The sequence below is a fragment of the Phyllobates terribilis genome, unplaced genomic scaffold (assembly GCF_046119375.1).
Source record: "Phyllobates terribilis strain yellow unplaced genomic scaffold, ASM4611937v1 Scaffold_1__5_contigs__length_1240528914, whole genome shotgun sequence".
Lineage (NCBI taxonomy): Eukaryota > Metazoa > Chordata > Amphibia > Anura > Dendrobatidae > Phyllobates > Phyllobates terribilis.
In genome coordinates, this window is record NW_027362761.1 from 131,498,330 (window position 1) to 131,512,199 (window position 13,870).

Sequence of the window (13,870 nt, forward strand, 5' to 3'; positions counted from 1 at the left end):
AAATATTACCTGTGCCCTCCCCAGTGTATTTAGTGGGAATGACAGCCTAACCACAAACACGTGAACAAGTGAATGTGGCCAGGGATGGTCCATCTCACGGACGCCTTCACACTGGGTTAATATTGTGGAAGCCGGGACACAGTTGGACTTGTATGTAGTAGCTGCTGGCCAGAGGTTGGCAGCGTTTTGGTGCATATTCTACCTCCTCCGTTGATTGCTGGATGATTTCCTGCTATTATCCCAGTTCGATGACTCCCGTTAAAACAAAGCTTCAGGTGATGAATGATGGATGAGGTGGTGGCAAAGGAGAAAGAGCAGGAGGAATAGGGACTATTCACATCAATATCAGGCCAGTCAACCACACATGTCTTGTAGGATATGTTTCTGTACCAAAAGGAGTTATTTGGCTACACAGTTATAGGGCATACAGTGAGTGCAATGCCTACCAAAAATTTTGAAGCACTCCAATGCCCCTTGGCAGTGACATGGAGGTCAGAGGGCCTTAATTAAACCATTTTTTCCATTTATAGCAACTGGGTCTCCTGTGCACCGTTGGCCTAAGCAGTGAATTGAAGGCTTTCAAAAAATTATGAGGAACTGCAATGCACCTTGAAACAGACATGGATTACAGCGTACTAAAAACCTCCTATCCATTATTGGGGAGTGGGTCTCCCTTAGTGTTCGCCTATACATTGAATAGAAAAAGCTGACTAAAATTAGGAGGAAATGCAATGCCCGTTGGAAGAGTCGGTGAGGTTGGAGGTAATTAAAAACAACATTTCAATGCTCCTTGGAAGAGCTGTGAAGTTCAGAGTGGTTTAACAAGACAGTTTTAATGCCCCTTGGAAGAGTGGTGAAGGTCAGAGTGGTTTAACAAGATGGTTTTAATGCCCCTTGGAAGAGACGTGGAGTTCAGAGTGATTTAACAAGACGGTTTTAATGCCCCTTGGAAGAGACGTGGAGTTCACAGTAGCTTAACAAGATGGATTTAATGCCCCTTGGAAGAGACGTGGAGGTCAGAGTGGTTTAACAAGACGGTTTTAATGCCCCTTGGGAGAGACGTGGAGGTCACAGTAGCTTAACAAGACGGTTTTAATGCCCCTTGGAGGAGACATGGAGGTCAGAGTGGTTTAACAAGACGGTTTTAATGCCCCTTGGAAAAGATGTAGAGATCACAGTAGCTTAACAAGACGGTTTTAATGCCCCTTGGAAGAGACGTGGAGTTCAGAGTAGTTTAACAAGCCGGTTTTAATGCCCCTTGGAAGAGTGGTGGAGGTCGCAGTGGAATAAAAAGACAATATCAATGCCCCTTGGAAGAGTGGTGGAGGTCAGAGTGGTTTAACAAGATGGTTTTAATGCCCCTTGGAAGAGACGTGGAGGTCACAGTAGCTTAAGAAGATGGTTTTAATGCCCCTTGGAAGAGTGGTGGAGGTCGCAGTGGAATAAAAAGACAATATCAATGCCCCTTGGAAGAGTGGTGGAGGTCGCAGTGGAATAAAAAAACAATATCAATGCCCCTTTGAAGAGACGTGGAGGTCACAGTAGCTTAACAAGATAGTATTATTGCCCCTTACAAGAGCCATGCAGTACAGCATATTAAAAACATTATTTCCATTATTGGGGAGTGTGTCTCCCATAGTCTTTGCCTATGCCTTCCAAGCAAAACCTGCCAAAAATTAGGACGGAGGAACTTACAATGCCCCGTACAAGAACCATGCAGTACAGCATATTAAAAACATTATTCCCATTATGGGGGAGTGGGTCTCCCATAGTCTTTGCCTATGCCTTCCAAGCAAAAGCTGCCAAAAATTAGGACGGAGGAACTTGCAATGCTGGCAACATGGACCACGGTCACCGTGGTGGTATAGTGGTGGTGGAGGCTGAGGATAAGGAGAAGAGCAAAAAACAGCCGAAATGAGGAAGCGTATACCCATGTGTGGGTGTGAAGCGGTGCATGGGAATACACCTCCCGAAACAACACAGTGGATTTGACTTTACGTTACTCTGCTGTCATTTGGTGGTGATGAGAAGTCTGGCCCAATCAAGCCCTTGTTCATTTTGATAAGGGTCAGCTTGTCAGCATTGTCAGTTGACAGGCGAGTGCGCTTATTAGTTATAATCCCCCCCAGCGGCACTAAAACACGCTCCGATAACAAGTTAGCAGCAGGGCAGGCCAGGACCTCCAAGGCGTACAGAGCAAGTTCATTCCAAGTGGATACCGAATAATTAAAAGGCACAGAGGAATCACGGAGGACGCTGGTACAGTCGGCAAGGTACTCCCTCATCATCTTTTGAAACTTTCCACTCCTTGTGAGAGGCCTGTAAGCTGGGCGGGTCTCAGAAAACTGTCCCAGAACGTTGACAGTGTTCCCCTGCCTCTGCTGGATTGGAGTTGCGTCTCTCTCGCCTGTACGCCTTGGTTGGTCAACGAACTGTGAACTCTGCCGCTAGCGTGTTCAGATGGGAATTTTTTTAAGAGTTCTGCAGCAAGGGCCTTCTGGTACTGCCCTATTTTTGTAGACCTCTCCACCTCAGGAATAAGAGAGTGAAAGTTCTCCTTGTAGCGGGAGTCTAAAAGTGTCACCAACCAGTAATGACTGTCACCCAACATTTTGACAACACGAGGGTCATGGTTAAGGCAGCGTAACATAAAGTCAGCCATGCGAGCCAGACTGGTAACGGGCAAGACTTCCGTGTCCTCACCAAGATGACTACTGACCATGCTCTCCTCCTCCTCCTCCTCTCCCCTGTCCTCAGGCCACCCATGCTGAACCGACGGTATGACAGTTGTACAGATACTACCATTTACAGTGCATGATACCAGCTCCTGTTCTTCCTCCTCCTCCTCTTCCTCATTGTCCCCCAATGCACGTTGGGATAAGATGAGGCTGGGCTGTGTGTAATCGCCCGCTACGGCTTCTTGATCCATCTCATCATACTCTGGCTGCAATGCCTCCTCTTTAATTCTCTGCAGAGAGCATTGCAAAAGACAGACAAGTGGAATACTGACGCTAATGATGGCGTCATCGCCACTCACCATCTTGGTGGACTCCTCAAAGTTTGTTAGGATGGTACATATGTCAGACATCCAGGTCCACTCCTGAGGTCTTATGTGTGGAGTCTGACCTGTATATCGACGGCCTTGTTGCAGCTCGTACTCCACAACTGCTCTCTTCTGCTCACAAATCCTTTGCAACATGTGGAGGGTAGAGTTCCAACGTGTGGGGACATCACACACCAGTCCGTGTGCTGGAAGCTGCAAACGCTGCTGCAACACAGCAAGGGCGGCGGAAGCTGTAGCCGACTTCTGAAAATGAGCTGCCAGGCGGTGTATTTTGACGAGCAGATCTGGTAACTCGGGGTATGATTTAAGAAACCGCTGTACCACAAGGTTAAGCACATGAGCCAGGCATGGTACGTATGTGATCTCGCCTCGCCACCAGGTTACGACCATTATCAAACACGACCATGCCTGAATGTAGGTTCAGCGGTCTCAGCCACAGATCTGCCTGCTCTTTCACAGCTGTCCACAACTTACAAGCAATGTGAGGTTTATCACCTAAGCTTATGAGTTTCAGCACAGCCTGTTGCTGCTTGGCTGAGGCAGTAATGCAGTGCTTCTAGCTTGTAACTGATGTGCTGATATCTGAGATGGAGGCTGAACATGTGGAGGAGGAGGAGGAGGATGCGCAGGAGCTGTTCATTGTGGCGGCAAATCTGACTGACATAGGGCCCACAATCCTCGGTGTGGGGAGGATGTGTTCCGTCCCAAGGTCCGACTGCGTCCCGGCTTCCACTATGTTTACCCGGTGTGCCATCAGGGAGATGTACCATCCCTGGCCACAAGCACTTGTCCACGTGTCCGTTGTCAGGAGGACTCTCCCAGTAACTGCGTTGTTGAGGGCACGACAGATGTTTTCGGACACGTGCTTGTGTCGTGCGGGGATGGCACACCGGGCAAAATAGTGTCGGCTGGAGACCGAGTACTGAGGGACGGCCACCGCCATAAGGTTGCAGAAGGATTCCATCTCCACCAGCCTAAAAGGCAGCATTTCCAACGCAAGCAGTTGGGAAATTTGCGAATTTAGGACTGTGGCCTGAGGGGTATTGGCTGAGAATTTGCGCTTTCGTTCAAAGGTCTGGGATATGGACAATTGAACGCTGTGGTTGGACGTGGACGTTGATGCTGTTTCTTGAGAAACTGCCATAACAAGTGAAGACTGAGTGGAGGGGGCATCTTTGCATGCAGTATGGACAGGGGATTGCCTTGCACGCACAACAGGGGGTTCTCTTACATGCACAACAGCGGAAGAAGCAGTGGTGACACCAGCTGACACTGGTCGTGGACCCTGGGGTCGGGTCGGGTGCTTTGCTGACATGTGCCTGATCATGCAGGTTGTGGTCAGGCTGGTAGTTTTGTCACCCCTGCTGATGCTGGCCTGGCAGGTGCTACAAATGGCCTTTTTGGGGTTATCAGCAGAGTCTTTAAAAAAAATTCAGACTCTATAAGACCTACTGGTTGTACTGGCAACGTCCCTCGTGGTGGTGTTACGGGGAACGGTTGCCCTCCTTCTGTCTGCGGCCACCACACTGCTTCTTCCTGCCTGTTGGGGTACTCTGCCTCCCTCCCCCTGTGTGCTGCTGGCCTCGCTCTGCGTGTCATCCTGCCACGTTGGGTCAGTTACTAGATCATCCACCACCTCCTCCTCTTCCACTTCCGCACCACGGTCCTCCTCCTCACTTCCTGGCAATTGTGTCTCGTCATCGTCCACCTCTTGTGACAAATTGCCAGCGTCGCCTTCCTGTGGCCGTGGCTGTTCAAATATTTGGCCTTCGCTACATGGAATCTCCTCTTCCACCACTTCAAGTGGAGCAGGCGAGGGGCACAAATATGGAAATGGACCTGTGAACAGCTCTTCAGAGTGTCCAACTGTGGGATCAGTTGCTGTCTGACGACACTCGGCATGGTGGGAGGAAGGAGCATCAGGGTGAGGAGGAGTATGCAGTCAAGACTCACAGCTACTAAAACTTGACCGTGTGGAAGACAGACCGGAGGTGGTGGTGCCCAGTTGACTGGAAGTATTATCTGCTATCCAATTAATAACCTGTTCACACTGATCAGTTCGCAATAGTGGTGCTGTTGTGAGCTTCCCTAGTAATTCGGTTAAGAACTGGGAGCGAGAAGATGTGGCTGTGGGTTGTGGCACATTTTCACCTTGGCCACGGCCCCGTCCTCTGCACGCACCATCACCAGAATGTCCTGTTCCATGTCCCTTGCCACGCACCATGCCCATTGTAAATGAAGTAAAATAGCTTACACTCGCACTATCAATGGTAAAAGGGTAATAAAAAGGAGATTTGAACCGTGGAAGAGGAAAACCACAGTTCTATTTCTCTGGCCTACACCAGACTCTTTTAAACAGATATATTGGTGTCTGAACAGTCAGCGAGACACTGAAATTTTTTTTTTTATGGAAAAAAGACAAAAAAGTGGATAATACAGAGATTTGGACCATGGAATTGCAAAGCCACAGTTATAATTTCTTGGTGTATACCAGACTTGTTAAAATAGAAATATTTTTGTCTGAACAGTCAGCGACACACTCAAACTGTTTTATTTATGGAAAAAAAGGCTAGCAGGTTGATAACACCCAGATTTGAACCGTGGAAGAGGAAAACCACAGTTCTATTTCTCTGGCCTACACCAGACTCTTTTAAACAGATATATTGGTGTCTGAACAGTCAGCGAGACACTGAAAATGCTTTTTTTTATGGAAAAAAGACAAAAAAGTGGATAATGCAGAGATTTGAACCGTGGAACTGCAAAACCACAGCTATAATTTCTTGGTGTATACCAGACTTGTTAAAATAGATATATTTGTGTCTGAACAGTCAGCGACACACTCAAACTGTTTTTTTTTTTATGGAAAAAAGGCAAGCAGGTTGATAACACCCAGATTTGAACCATGAAAGAGGAAAACCACAGTTCTAGTTATCTGGCCTACACCAGACTCTTTTAAACAGATATATTGGTGTCTGAACAGTCAGCGAGACTCTGAAAATGCTTTTTTTTATGGAACAATGACAAAAAGTGGATAATATAGAGATTTGAACCGTGGAACTGCAAAACCACAGTTATAATTTCCTGGTGTATACCAGACTTGTTAAAATAGATATATTTGTGTCTGAACAGTCAGCAAGACACTCAAACTGTTTTTTTTATGGAAAAAGACAAGCAGGTTGATAACACCCAGATTTGAACCGTGGAAGAGGAAAACCACAGTTCTATTTCTCTGGCCTCCACCAGACTCTTTTAAACAGATATATTGGTGTCTGAACATTCAGCGAGACACTGAAAATGTTTTTTTTTTATGGAAAAAAGACAAAAAAGTGGATAATACAGATATTTGAACCGTGGAACTGTAAAACCACAGTTATAATTTCCTGGTGTATACCAGACTTGTTAAAATAGATATATTTGTGTCTGAACAGTCAGCGACACACTCAAACTGTTTTTTTCTATGGCAAAAAACCAAGCAGGTTGATAACACCCAGATTTGAACCGTGGAAGAGGAAAAACACAGTTCTAGTTCTCTGGCCTACACCAGACTCTTTTAAACAGATATATTTGTGTCTGAAATACCAAAAGGTTAATAAGACGGGTATTTGTACAGTCTGACTGAGGGAAAAAAAAAAAAGAGGATTTAGATGAAAAAAAAGGATTTTTCCTGGCCCCTGAGACCTGGGGATAAGTCTAACAATTTGACCAGCAGGAGCACACAGGACTGTAATGCAGTGTTTGTTGGTATAACCACTGTGCCTCCTATACAGCCTGCCTGATATCTGGGATGGATATTAGTCCTGAGAAGGACTGTTTGTTTGATTTGGCAGGCTTTAGAGACCCTACACTATCTATTTCACAGTATAAATCTCTCCCTAGCTCAGCAGCACTGACCCTACACTGTCTGTTCCGGAGCGACTGTGTCCAAGATGGCGGCGCCCGGTTTTAAATACTCGAAGTGACGCTATGCGGCCAACCAATCACTGTAATGCCCACAAACAACATTGCTGTGGCATTAAAGTGAGTGGCTGGCAATCTCTGCCTGTTCATTGGCTCTGTAATGAGCATCAAACGTGCAGGGTGGAGACCCCAGCTCCCACCCGAGTAACCCGGAAATGCTCGGTGATCACCAAACATCCCGAGTAGTGAGATGCTCGGGCGAGTACCGAGCAGTGTCGAGCATGCTCGCTCAACACTAGTGATTTCCTCTTGCCACGCTTCAAGTGATCCGGGCGAGAGGCCCGTATCTATAAATGGAAAAGTGAACAGCTCTTCGGAGTGTCCAAGTGTGGGATCAGTTGTCTCTTGGCACTCGGCATGGTGGGAGGAAGGAGGATCAGGGTGAGAAATATGGGGTCCAGACTCACGGCTACTGAGACTTGACCATGTAGAAGACAGGGTGGTGGTGGTGGTGGCTAAGTTACTGGATGCATTATTCGCTATCCAACTAACAACCTTTTGACACTGCTCTGGGTTCAATAGTGGTGTGCTGCAGTTCCCTAGAAATTGGGACAGGAAGGTCAGGCAAGAAGATGTGGGTGTTTGCTGTGGCACAATTTTAGCTTGCCCACGACCTTGTCCTCGGCCTCTGCATGCACCATTACCATCAAGTCCAGTTCCCCGTCCCTTGACACATGCCTTACCCATTTTAAATGGAGGACAGTATCTTCCACGCTCGCTACAAATGACTGAGTTTGCAGCGAACTTATATGTGATCCGTGTGACGGAGAAAACAGAGTTTTAAATACCTGGCCTGTAGGTAAGTAGTTTGAACAGCAAACTGGTGTGAATTGCTTCACTGACACACTAAAGGAAATTTTTAACGGAGGCCAGAAATGGCAGTATTTTCTGACAACGTATATGTGATCCGTGTGATGGAGAAAACAGAGTTTTAAATACCTGGCCTGCAGGCAAGTAGTTTGAACAGCAAACTGCTGTGAAATGCTTCACTGACACACTAAAGGAAATTTTTAATGGAGGCCAGAAATGGCAGTATTTTCTGACATTGTATACGTGATCCGTGTGACGGAGAAAACTGAGTTTTAAATACCTGGCCTGTAGGTAAGTAGTTTGAACAGCAAACTGGTGTGAATTGCTTCACTGACACACTAAAGGAAATTTTTAATGGAGGCCAGAAATAGCAGTATTTTCTGACAATGTATATGTGACCCGTATGACGGAGAAAACTGAGTTTTAAATACCTGGCCTGTAGGTAAGTAGTTTGAACAGCAAACTGCTGTGAATTGCATCACTGACACACTGAAAGAAATTTTTAATGGAGGCCAGAAATGGCAGTATTTTCTGACAATGTATATGTGATCCGTGTGACGGAGAAAACACAGTTTTAAATAGCTGGATTTCTAGCGCTGTAATATGAAAAGGACCTGGTTGTATTCTGTATTGCCAACAAGCAAATGGCACTATTTAAGCAAATAAGCAAATGGCAAATTTAAGCAAATAATGAGGATTAAGATCTAAAGAAAAGTATTCCTGGCCCCTGAGACCTGGGCCTATTTCTAGAAATATCTAACAGCAGCAGAAGACAGAATTGGAATGGAGCCTCTTGTGCTATACGCACTGCAGTCTGTTATATACCCTGTCTGCCTGATATCTCTGCAGATGGATTAGTCCTCAGAAGGACTGTTTGTTAAGATGGATATGTGTAATGTACAGTTTTTCTCCCTACACTACCTAATACACAAGCAAATCTCTCCCTGACGCAGCAGCACCTCTCCGTACACTGTCTGATTCCGGAGTGACTGTGACGAACATGGTGGCGCCAGGTCTGATATAGACCTGATGACGCTGTGCGGCCAGCCAATTACTGTAATGCCACAACCAACATGGCTACGGCATTACAGTGAGTGGCAGGTAATCCCTTGATGTTGATTTGCGCTCTAAAGAGCTCCAAACATGCAGGGAGGGGAACCGAGCACCGGCGAGCGCCGAGCATCTCGAGCAGTGAGATGCTCGGGCGAGCACCGAACAGTAGCGAGCATGCTCGCTCTTCACTAGTACCCACAGTTTGTTACTATATGAATCAGGCTTTTCTGGGAACAGTGGTTGAATTAGCTATTTCTATATCTTTTAATACGCCTTTATAGGTTTACTTTTTTACCCTAATATGCATTAAAATTTAAATTAATACCTCTCCTTGCTATAAAAAAACAATATATTCTCAGAGAAGTTGACACTCCCCATTTACCTATGGGGTGTGAGAACATTTCCTGGCTGTTTTTATAGTTTTCAATTTTTTTAAAGGCTTGATCCTGTATATGTATTGTGAATAAAATGTGCTTTGTATTTACCTTTGAAGTTTGTGTATTATAGACTGTTTATCTGAGCCCTTATCACACAACATCTTTTTTATTCTTTGGTTATGTTTGCAGGAAAGAGCACACTGCACAACAACACACTCAACGCACACCCAATTGTGAAGTGTTGAGGGGAAAATAATGGTTTGGGGCTGTTTTGCTTCCTCCAGACCTGGACTTCTCTTGTCTTGATCAATTAGGGAACAATGTATTCACATGAAGGTGTATCAAAGATTTTAGACAAAAATGTAATGGCGGCTATCCATTACCTCAGGCTGAGGAAACTTTGGTGAAAGTAACAAACAAAGCAGTGAAAAAATAAGTTTGTCTAAACAGTTATTATAGAATGAATAGAGTGGAAAATATACAGCATGAATGGGATGTTGAACATGCATAAAAACAATTAGAGAGCAAAATGCACCCATACCTGTGAACCTAGGGTTCCCAAGTATCAAAAATGTATTACCTGTCCAAATATAACCCTTAGTTCTCCTTAGATGCACTGGATACAATGATTATACCATGCTAGTTTCAGTGCCATAAAAAAGTATTTATACCCTATGAACTTTTCCACATATTTTCACGTTAAACCCAAAAACTTAAATGTATTTTATTGGGATTTTATGTGATATACCATCACTAAGTCACAAGTATTTGTGAAGAGTAAAGGAAATGATACATGGTTTTCTAAATATTTTAAAAATATAAATCTGAAAATTGTGATGTGCGTATTTAACCCTCCCTTACCCCTGAGTCAATACTTTATAGGACCACTTTTTGCTGCAATTACTGCTGCAAGTTTTTTGGGGTATGTCTCTACCAGCTTTTCACATCTAGAGGCTGAATTTTTTGCCCATTCTGTTTTGCAAACTAGCTCTAGTTCAGTGTGATTGGATGTAGAGAGTCTGTGCACAGTAATTTTCAAGTCTTGCCACAGATTCTCAATGAGATTTAGGTCTGGAAGGAGCCAATAAAACACATGACTATGCAGTTATCTAAACCATTCTATTGTAGCTCTTGCAGTATCTTTAGGGTCGCTTTCCTGCTGGACCTTTCTCAAGCCTTTTGCAGCCTCTAATGGATTTTCCTTTTGGATTGCCCTGTATTTAGCTCCATCCATCTTCCCATCAGCTTTGACCAGATTCACTGTCGATGCTGAAGAAAAGCATCCCCACAGCATGATGCTGCCACCACCATGTTTGATGGTGAGGATGTTTTTTTAAGGGTGATGTGCAGTGTTAGTTTTCCATCACACATAGCATTTTGTATTTAGTCCAAAAAGTTCTCCTTTTGTCTCATCTTACCAGAGCAACTTCATCCACATGCTATCTCTGCCTGTCATTCATTTGCATTCTAAATCTCACATTATTTACGTGCTGCATACATAATGTGATAACTGCAGTGCCTTGTGAAAGTATTTGGCCCACTTGAACTTTTCTACGTTTTGCCACATTTCTAGCTTGAAACATAAAGATCTAAAATTCTAATTTTTGGGGGAAGAATCAACAAGTGGGCCACAATTGTGAAGTGGAACGAAATTTGTTGGATATTTTAAACTTGTTAAAAAAATTAAAAACTGAAAAGTGGGGCGTGCAATATTATTCGGCCCCCTTGAGTTAATACTTTGTAGCGCCACCTTTTGCTGCGATTACAGCTTCAAGTCACTTGTCGTATGTTTCTATCAGTTTTGCACATCGAGAGGCTGAAATTTCTGCCCATTCTTCCTTGCAAAACAGCTCGAGCTCAGTGGGGTTGGATGGAGGGCGTTTGTGAACATGAGTTTTCAGCTCTTTCTATAGATTCTCGATTGGATTCAGGTCTGGACTTTGACTTGGCCATTCTAACACCTGGATACGTTTATTTTTTAACCATTCCATTGTAGATTTTGCTTTATGTTTGGGATCATTGTCTTGCTGGAAGATAAATCTCTGACCCAGTCTCAGGTCTTTTGCAGACTCGAACAGATTTTCTTCCAGAATGGTCCTGTATTTGGCTGCGTCCATCTTCTCATCAATTTTAACCATCTTCCCTGTCCCTGCTGAAGAAAAGCAGGCCCAAACCATGATGCTGCCACCACCATGTTTGACAGTGGGGATGGTGTTTTGAGGGTGATGAGCTGTGGTGCTTTTACGCCAAACATATCATTTTGAATTGTGACCAAAAAGTTTGATTTTGGTTTCATCTGACCACAGCACCTTATTCCTCATGTTTGGTGCGTCTCCGAGGCGGCTTGTGGCAAACTTCAAACGAGACTTTTCATGGATATCTTTGAGAAATGGCTTTCTTCTTGCCACTCTTCCATAAAGGCCAGATTTGTGCAGTGTATGACTGATTGTTGTCCTATGGACAGACTCTCCCACCTCAGCTGTAGATTAGAGATGAGTGTTGTTCTACTCGAACTGTTAGCCAATCTCAAATTCGAGCTGTTTTGGGCGGTGTTCGAGCCGTTCGGCGAACACGAACAATTTGAGAAAAATTCGGCTGTTCGAGGTTATGTTCGATAACTGTTCGTGCACCAAAATCATAACTGGATTTTTTCTCAGTAATGATGAAAATTAATGTTAATACGCAGTTTGAGTGTACAGCGGGGTGGGGGGAGGGGCAGGGGATGGATCTCTGCAGGAACAATGAAGATCTCCATTTTTTTTTCTCTTTCCCGCATTTGCAGTGGGGAGGTGCAATCTGTCAGCCTATCAGCAGCGCACACACGGAGCGAAGTGCTTTTTTTCACACAAGCAAGGGCATGTGTCATTGGCAGTGTATGTCACATGTCCTTGCCCTATAAGACCAAGCCATTTTCCCCGTCGCCACCATTTTCTCACTGCTGCAGCTGCGTGTTAGACGGCACCGCTGTTGCTGTGTGCGCTATACCTTGTTAATTTCAAGCCAATTTTCGCACAAATATACAGATAGCTTGGGAGTAGGGAATAGTTGTGATTGCAGTCCTTTTAAGGACTAGGTTACAGCATTTCCTACGACTTTTATCAGGCAGGTCTGTGCTCTTAAATAGATAGGTTGTGGGAGTAAAGACTAATTGTAATTGGAGTCCTTTTCAGGACTAGGTTACATGAGTTCCTATCAGTTTTTGCCAGGCAGGTCTGTGCCAGTGCTGTGCAAGTTTTTTTCACAGCATTTGGCTGAATCTAGCAAAGCTAATCCTTTTTGGCCTATTGCAGAGTGTGTTAGTCAGTGGAGTAGCCTATCTGTGTTGCAAGATATACCACCTGTGTATAGAATACCAATTTTTTTACTGCACCTAGTGAAGTAAAATCTTTTGGGCATAGCATCATTCTATTAGTCCATCTATACTGACCTCCATCAGGTTGCAAATTAAAACTAATTTTTATCTGCATCTACAGTACCTCTGAAAAAATATTTGGGCTTCTAGCAGTGTGTGGAACTTGTTCTATTAATCCATCTATACTGACCTCCATCAGGTTGCAAACTGAATATAATTTTTTTCTGCATCTAGCTCTGAAAAAATATTTGGCCTTCTAGTAGTGTGTCGGACTTTCTCTATTAGTCCATCTATACTGACCTCCATCAGGTTGCAAATTAAAACTAATTTTTATCTGCATCTACAGTACCTCTGAAAAAATATTTGGGCTTCTAGCAGTGTGTGGGACTTGTTCTATTAGTCCATCTATACTGACCTCCATCAGGTTGCAAACTGAATATATTTTTTTCTGCATCTACCTCTGAAAAAATATTTGGCCTTCTAGTAGTGTTTCGGACTTTCTCTATTAGTCCATCTATACTGACCTCCATCAGGTTGCAAACTGAATATAATTTTTTTCTGCATCTAGCTCTGAAAAAATATTTGGCCTTCTAGTAGTGTGTCGGACTTTCTCTATTAGTCCATCTATACTGACCTCCATCAGGTTGCAAATTAAAACTAATTTTTATCTGCATCTACAGTACCTCTGAAAAAATATTTGGGCTTCTAGCAGTGTGTGGGACTTGTTCTATTAGTCCATCTATACTGACCTCCATCAGGTTGCAAACTGAATATATTTTTTTCTGCATCTACCTCTGAAAAAACATTGGGCTTCTAGCTGTGTGTGGGTCTTGTTCTATTAATCCATCTATACTGACCTCCATCAGGTTGCAAACTGAATATATTTTTTTCTGCATCTACCTCTGAAAAAATATTTGGCCTTCTAGTAGTGTGTCGGACTTTCTCTATTAGTCCATCTATACTGACCTCCATCAGGTTGCAAATTAAAACTAATTTTTATCTGCATCTACAGTACCTCTGAAAAAATATTTGGGCTTCTAGCAGTGTGTGGGACTTGTTCTATTAGTCCATCTATACTGACCTCCATCAGGTTGCAAACTGAATATATTTTTTTCTGCATCTACCTCTGAAAAAATATTGGGCTTCTAGCTGTGTGTGGGTCTTGTTCTATTAATCCATCTATACTGACCTCCATCAGGTTGCAAACTGAATATATTTTTTTCTGCATCTACCTCTGAAAAAATATTTGGCCTTCTA